Source organism: Lycium barbarum, chromosome 9, assembly GCF_019175385.1.
Source record: "Lycium barbarum isolate Lr01 chromosome 9, ASM1917538v2, whole genome shotgun sequence".
NCBI lineage: Eukaryota > Viridiplantae > Streptophyta > Magnoliopsida > Solanales > Solanaceae > Lycium > Lycium barbarum.
In genome coordinates this window covers 44,780,631-44,787,306 of record NC_083345.1, presented here as the reverse complement: position 1 = coordinate 44,787,306, position 6,676 = coordinate 44,780,631, and the positions used below count along the sequence as shown (strand labels likewise).

The 6,676-nt window shown below is 36.0% G+C and overlaps 1 long non-coding RNA gene across 1 annotated transcript; it reads left to right on the top strand.

The window, feature by feature from the left end:
• Nucleotides 1–1,779: 1,779 nt before the first annotated feature.
• LOC132611508 (uncharacterized) lies at nt 1,780–5,510 on the top strand. The gene is made up of 2 exons (XR_009571700.1): nt 1,780–2,237; nt 5,163–5,510. It is a non-coding gene; the product is annotated as an uncharacterized LOC132611508 (long non-coding RNA).
• Nucleotides 5,511–6,676: the final 1,166 nt, after the last annotated feature.

The following is a 6,676-nucleotide window of genomic DNA, read 5'->3' as shown; positions in this document are numbered from 1 at the left end:
ACCTGACGTAAGGATGACGACACTAATCGGCCTCTTAGGAAACTAATTATTTTCTGTGGAAGCAGGTTTTTCAAAAAATCAAACAGAAAGACAGAACATCACCAACCGATTCGCTCGCAACAAAAAAGGGAAAGGCAGATTCAACCAGACACAATGGCCAAAAGAGCCAGAACAGAGTGAACAGGAAAAGTTATATTTGACCAAAAGGGTCAACAAGACAAACAAACGACAAACACATATCGACTATAAGGGTCAACAAGACAAACAAACGACAAAGATATATTCGGCTAAAAGGGTCATAACAACAAGCATAAAGATATATTCAACCAAAAGGGTCAACACAAGGATAAAAGGGCATATCCGACCACGAGGGTCGCAGCCAGCGCAACGGACGAAAGAAAGATTATCCAGCCGCAAGGGCCATATCTTTCCTCTGCATGCCACGAAGACCATTCATACAAACATTGCCGCAAGTGCCACTCATACAAACCACTGCGAGGGCCATTCATACAAACACTATCGTGAGGGTCATTCACACAAACACTGCCAAGAGGGTCAATCATAAAAACACTATCGCGAGAGCCCTTCATACAAACACCGCCAAAAGGGCCATTCATACAAATGCTGCCAAAAGGGCCATTCATATAAACACTGCCAAGAGGGTCATTCATAAAAACATAGCCAAAAGGGACATTCATTCTAACGAAGAACACCGCCGCAAGAGGCCATTTCATAGAAACAGATTGCAGGTGGTAAAAACACAACAGCTATCAATGAAACAAGCATTGGCAGAAGAGACGCACAGGGGCAGCAAAACAAGAAACACACAGGCCGCAGGTGGTCAGAACAACATAAATGAAGACAGGATCATGTATGCCGGAAGAGGCCATTTTAGTACAAAAACACAGACCGCGGGTGGTCCAAGAAAACCAGTGCCAGAGAAGCACCACACAAAGACGAACAAATAAATCCAGAAAGCCACGCATGTGTGGTAATCCGGAATAGGGCCAAGAGACCTGCCACGATACTACTCAGCAAATGGAAATAGGTTAGCAGCCACCGAGGAGCGGGTTGATCAGACCAGATCATGATACTTGCGAAGCAAATGTGGAACTTTTTCTTAAGTGTCTTACTCCGTCAAAAGTCAAGGCACTTGAACTAGGTAAGTAGCAATAACAAGTGCATTTTTACTTCATTATGTTAAGCGTCTAAATTTGAATTTAATTATTTTATGGAGTTTACCTTGGCTTTTAATTAAAACAATTTAAGGCAGATAGAGATATTCTTATAATCATAGTATTTGAAATTTTCACAAAATACCCCGTATATATCATAAATATATACATATATACATAGATAATACATGAAATAACATATATATGTATTTTGGGGCCTTATTTTAATCCTGGTCTGGTCCAACCCAATTAGAACTGACCCGGCCCAAACGTCCTTTAATATAAATGTCCAAGGGCCTCCAACGCATAAATTTTTTACCCCTTTTCATTGAATCATCTAGGGTTTATTAACCCTAGCTATTCCGCCGTGAATTCCCGCCCCCTTTACCCGTCAGTCGGTGCCATTTTTGGCAAAGACGCAGAAGATATAGACTTTTGCAGTCATGTACCACCCATTTTGGGTTAGCATTAAATGCTTCGATAGCTTCAACCCCACTTCCACCCAATCTCAGCCCCAAACGGTAATTTTCTTTTCTTTTTCGTTTATTTTTGCTTGCTTTCCAGTCAAACATCTGAAATCCTTTATTGTATTTGTTGTTCCTTTATTGTATTTGTTGTTTTGTGGTGTCGCACCCTCGATTCTCATTTGTTGAGTCTAAATCTGTTGGGATCGATACAAATGAGTTCAAATCAAGGCCATTCATTGTTGATCTCAGTTAATCATAGTCGTTCATATCTGTTAGAGTGTTAATTTTTCAGAAAAATTTCACAACTCCCACATCGAGGATTCAGGGTTTCTCTCAGGTTTCGGGGTTCTATAAATAAAACCCTATTTCATTGAAAAATAAGTTTTGAACATAGCTTCATACGCACAAAGCCTGGATTTTGAGCAGTTGAACTCAAAATTAGGCCTATTAGTAAAAAACTTAGACTTTGCTTTTAAAAGTTAAGCTTCCCAGTTCTAAAGGTTGATTTCTGTTTTCATTGTGTTGCTGAGTTGAGGAGAGGAAGCCTTAGGAGCTTTCAAATCCATTCTTGATAGTCGGCTGCACTAAAAAAAAGGTAATCTTTTATCTTGTTATTGCTTTTTTTTTATTTAGTTTATGCTTAGCCTAAATGTTATTTTATTTAGCTTAGATGTTTGGCAGTGTTAGTGATGTTGTTAATAGATATATTTGGTGTTGCTTAATTATTGGTATCTCTATGACTTAGTCTGTATATGTTCTTGCCATGCCTAGCCTGTTTATGCTTAAGCCAGTCTCTAACCTCTTAAATATTTGAATGAGATGATTTAAAGATTTGAGCAGTGTTAAGATGAAACTATAATTTGAAATATATAATGAATTCCAAGGTCCAAGCCTCATTATGGTTGTTAAAAATGGATTTCAGTAGCCTGTCAACTACTAAAATGGGATTGAAAGGATCTTGATGATGCTTGTTGTTCTCAGCCTAAATGCAAATTCTTAGACTTGCTATATGATGTTAAAACTAATCTGGTTGATGGCTCTGATTTGAAGCTAAGTAGATTTTGAGAATCAAAAATGTCTTGGTTATGTGGATGAAGTTTGTTCGCTTGAATATATATGGTCCTGCCTTAGGTAATCCTCTTAATCTCTTAAATTAAAGGTGTTTGAGGTTTGTTCTGATCATGAAAGACCCCATCTAGCTATATTGAGATAAAACAGGGATTAACCAGCACTTTTCTCAGTAGTTTAAAACTGGAAGTACTCATATATCTTTAACTGTTTTCATGAAAATTAGTCCTCTAGTTTTCAAAGAGAAAAGAGGTAAAAGAAGGGAAAAGGAGGGAAGCTTGAATGAACTTGTCCAGACTCTTTCACATGTAAAAAATTTATATCATATCATGAGGCCATGTTCAAAATGTTGAAAATGTAATAACATAATTAAATATGAGAGTGATGATGAAGTTTGGATTTCCTTTGGGAATGAAATATGTTGTTTTTGGTTCTGTCCTATTCCGTTATGTATAAATTAGTCCTAAAATGAGACGTATATGTCTGTTGGGATTCTATTATGTTCAAAGGTCAAGAGCTACTTCATGTTCAGGACTTTAGGTTAAGTTAATTAAAATGGCAACGTGTCACCACTTTATAACTATTTGGCTTGGTTTAATGATGAAGTGATAAGGCCACAAATGTGTATGGATGAACTATAAGTCACTAGACATAAGGAAGACTTTTAAAGGCACCTTAAGAAGGGGATTGAGAAGGGCTGAGCTCAACTTAGCTCATAGTATCTTTCCTCCCATATAAAAGGTGCCATGGCATGCCTTAAAGGGTCTATGGGATACATGTTTGCCACATACACAACTTTGGCCTTTCACTTCTGCCATTAGACCAAAGGGAGGGCTTCATATAAAATGAATTCATTATGGTATAAAACTGGTTATTCTGATATGACAATGGACCTATTAATAAGGCTTTAAAACTGGTTCATATACTACTTAGGCTATTAGGAGTGTAAAGAAAAGAATGGGATGGGACAGATTTTGGTGTACTTGTCTTCATTCCAGAGATTTAAAAATTAAGTTATGGGGTTGCTAATTCTTTTAGGTTTTGTCTCTTTCTCTTCTTTCTTTTTTATGGAATCTGGTAAGCTAAAAAAGCCTGTAAATCTTCTAAAGAGATGTGTTTAAGCAAAAGTATCATGCGAAGTCTATATTTCTCCTTGTGTTCCATTTGTGTGATTAGCTTAAGAGATTTGCACATCTTCATTTGGGAATCACTGAATGTGTTCAAGCTCGTTTATATATATTATTTCTAATCAAAGTGTATAGTCTAGACTAATAAACACCTGAATATATCAATTTGGATTGCCTTTCACTCATCTTTGAAACATGCTGAAATTCGATTAAGGCTTTGTGTTTGCCACCTGTGGTTGGTATATGCTCATGCTTATCCTGTTGGATTTTGAGTCTTGTTTTGTCAGCCTTAGTTTTAGGATTAATCATTGCCTTAAACTTGAAAGATAATTAGGTGGTTAATAGAGTCGGAGATTTAAGGGAAGCCTGGAAAGACTTGGAGTTGCTTGCAACCCAGTTCAGTACGGCCAACTTAAATCAGTGACTGATAATTAAAATTGAATCATAGGCTTAACGTGATACTTTGAGGGATTAAGAGTTGCTTGCAACCAGGTCCGGTACAATATCACTAATAGATAAGAATGGTAAATTAAAAGGTCATCCTTGGAAAGGTTGGAGTTAATTTCAACCCAACTCAGTCAACCAAAAATAAAATACTAGTATCAATAACTAAAACAAGATTACGGTTTCGTTCAAGATTAAGTACAAATATACATAGGGATGTATATATGATTGATAAAAAAAGAAGTATACATATGTATACACTTGATATACATATCAGATGTGTATATCATTGGCATATCATGTGTATACATTAATAGGTTGATCACATATAGAGTTTATATCAACCATTTTGAGGAATAAAGGCCCCTATGGCTTGAACACTTAGTCAAACTTTAGAATTATTATAGCTTAGGCCAGGCCCAACTCAGTCAACCAAAAATAATTTACTAGTATCAATAACTAAAACAAGATTACGGTTTAGTTCAAGATTAAGTACAAATATACATAGGGATGTATATATGATTGATAAAAAAAGAAGTATACATATGTATACATTTGATATACATATCAGATGTGTATATCATTGGCATATCATGTGTATACATTAATATGTTGATCACATATAGAGTGTATATCAACCATTTTGAGGAATAAAGGCCCCTATGGCTTGAACACTTAGTCAAAATTTAGAATTATTATAGCTTAGGCCAGGCCCATTTCATAAACTGGTATAGAAGTTCCATATTCCACTCCTAGGATAAAAATGAGGGGACACTGATGGGCTTTGGGTAGATTAGCAATGCAACTGGGCTTCCAGGCCCAGTTTTTCTGAAACTGAAGGTGTATATATATGTTTTACCTTATTTACATATATGTTGTAGTGATAAGTTCAGTAAATCAACTCTAACCGGTGTGTTCTTTCTCCTCCTCCCTCCTCCACTGCATGGCCACTTGGGCCGAGTTAGACCTCTCTTGTTGGGCTACGGCCCAACAGGTCATTCTTTCAGCCAGATTAATGTGAAAAGGAAGCTAATATTGTACGGGAACGCGTTGAAAGCCCAGCCATGGGTAAAAATAGCTAACTAGGGGTTTGGTACACACTATCCTATCCCTTTTATTTTTTATTATTATGTCCTCTTATTTTTCAAATTGTTGTATTGTATTCATGTACTTGTAAAAAACTCGTAGTATAGTGGAATCCTTTATGGTTGAACTAGACATCTTAGGCATACAGTGCATATGCCAGTTAGTCGACTTTAGGTCCCCCAAATTATTTTAGAAACCTGCATTAAGCATAATGATTTCAAGACTTGAAAAGAACAACAAATGATTTTGATAAGTTAAACAAAAGCAAAGGATTTCAAACTGCAAAAATGATACAGCATTTCTTTTAAATTCGAACCAGTTTCAAGGAATTCCACTTCATAAGCTAAAGCAAATTTTTGGATAAAGATAATCTGAAGTTAACCAATTTTGGGCCAATGCCCACTTGAAATATGCTGTTTTGGGCCATGGGCCCCATCTAATTTTGAAAGGAGGAAAGAAAGGTGATTTTGCGCTCAAGCCCACCCAAAACAAAAATAAACATTTTCATGTAAATATGAATCCACGGTTTCAAGAGTAACAAAACAACCATTGTTTTATATATAAAGCCGAACTTATTCAAAATGAGCAGAATACATTCGTAAATGCAATGTTTTAGGACAAGGAGTTCCAACGTACTATATGGATGGACCTAAGACAAAGTGTGTGAATAAAAGATGAACGAAAAAATGGTCTTATATACCTATATATACGTACATATAAATTCACCAAAACATTTCTGATATTTTTACAAAAAAAATACATTATCCTTATACATAAAAGGAGCCTATTCTTAGTCGGATATTATAAATCCAAACCTAAACTATCCTATAAATAAAGGGGATATATTCAAGTATTTTTCAAAATAAATGATATGCAAGCAATGACAATCTTTTTATAATGCAGAAAGTAAATACTAAATAAACATTTCATGCAAATAATCACAAACTAGAATTCAAAGGTCAACCGTATAGTACGGATCCTTAATACTGGGGTGCCTAACACCTTCCCCAGGGGATCACCAAGTCCCTTACCAAGAACTTTAGATTGCGAAGGTTTTATCACTGTATTTCAATAAACCCTTCACCTTTGATTTCTCTAATTTCCTAAAAATTAGGTGGCGACTCTTTTTCAAAATAAGTCCAAAAGAGCACCAAAAAGTTCTTAGTATCTTTTCGAGTGCTAACCCCGCTCGCAAAATGTGAAATATAACATCTACCGGTATATAGTGTTTGTACTGATACTACCTAGCTGCATTCTTTTGAGTGCAGATTGTGATCCAGAGACGTCTACCAGACGTCATATTTAGCAT